Raw genomic sequence first — 1,561 nt, 5'->3', positions numbered from 1 at the left:
GCTCCTCTCGATGTGGAGGAGCAGCGGCTCTACTCTGAGTCCTCCTCGGATAACTGAGCTCCTCCCCCTATCTCCCAGGGAGAGCCCAGATATACTACAGAGAAAACTCATTTCAGCCGCTTGTATTAGGGATCTTGTTCTTTCAGGCAGAATTATATATTTCTAATTTATTAAAATGTATTTCTAAAACTTCACATATATTTGATGTTAACAGTATTGAAGTACAGTTTCTAGGTTTCCTTATCACAGCCTCCTTCCATGTCCGCCATGTTTTACACATCTTCAAACAATTGTGCGTCCTGCCTTTTCTGACTTTTTCTAACGTGTAAAATGTTCCTTGATTAAAGATTCTGTCAGAAGGCTCAGAACATAAGACCCAGAATTCAGGCGAGACAGACAGTGGTATATTAAAAAAGAGTTTATTAATAAAGCGTGTGGTTGTCTGCTGTGGAGGGCTCACTGGAAACTCTGCAGGACTAGAGGCACAGGTCAGTGACTTCTAAGCTCAAACAATGGATTATAATAATGAGTATGAAAGCCACCAACTTGGCAAAGTTCAGTCTGTGCTCAGATGAGTGTCGTCCAGCAGAACTCCTTTCCTTTATGCTGAGATGGAACCAGAGATCCAGGAGAGAAGAGAAGCAGCGTCCTTCAGCTGCCAGAACAAGCCATGGGAACTGAAAGATCCAGAAGGCTAATCCAAGCCATGGTCAGAAGACATGGTCCAGGGATGGCGCCAGGCGGAATGCAGGTATCAGTCCAAAACAAAAAATAAGCAGGAGAACAGAGCACAAAAGGAGGTCGAAAACTCTGAGGTCCGTGGGAAAAAAAACAGATCAGGAACCGGTAGAACCACAACAAAGGGAATGCTAGAGTTAGTCCTCCTAGAAAGCTACATAATCTGGCAGCACAAGGCTGGAGCCCAGAGGGCTAAATAGCAGCAGATGCAGGTGGGTGTAATAAGAGCAACTGAGAGTACAGAGCAAAGCAAAGAGCAGAGTAAATGTGGTGAGATCATTACACTATCTGCATTCTTCTTTCTCCTTAAACCCCCAGGCAGCCTCAGCAGAGGATCGTTCACACTGAGCCTGGTTCTGGTTCTGTTGGATGTTTTTTCGTATCAAAAGAGAAAATTTTTTCCTTTTAAAAGTAACTGCATGAATGAATGTGAGGGATTGCTCTGCAGTCACTGAGAAAGTGCAAATTAAAGTCTGCTGTAAACACAAGTTCATTAAGGAGGAACGAATCCTGCAAAGGCTGTGACTGGATGCAATCAGCTGTGCTTCCTTTGAATCGGTGTGTCTGGATGATTTTAATGAATTGTCTCTGTAAAGTTCCCTCAGATAAAATGTATTGTAACGGTGTAAAATGTGGCGCTATTATAAGAAAAATGTAATACTTAACGTTATAAAACTTCATGCTGAAACACCCCAAAGTCAAACCAAAGTCCGCCCCTCTGCAACATGAGCTGCAGCATGCAGCTTTGCAACGTCCAGGATGTTCACAACAGTTTGCAAGCAGCTAATAAATATGAAATAACTTCAGCTGCAGAAAAGAGGAA

This window comes from Cyprinodon variegatus, unplaced genomic scaffold, assembly GCF_000732505.1.
Source record: "Cyprinodon variegatus isolate N-32 unplaced genomic scaffold, C_variegatus-1.0 Scaffold1072, whole genome shotgun sequence".
Taxonomy (NCBI): domain Eukaryota; kingdom Metazoa; phylum Chordata; class Actinopteri; order Cyprinodontiformes; family Cyprinodontidae; genus Cyprinodon; species Cyprinodon variegatus.
This window is presented reverse-complemented; position numbering follows the sequence as displayed.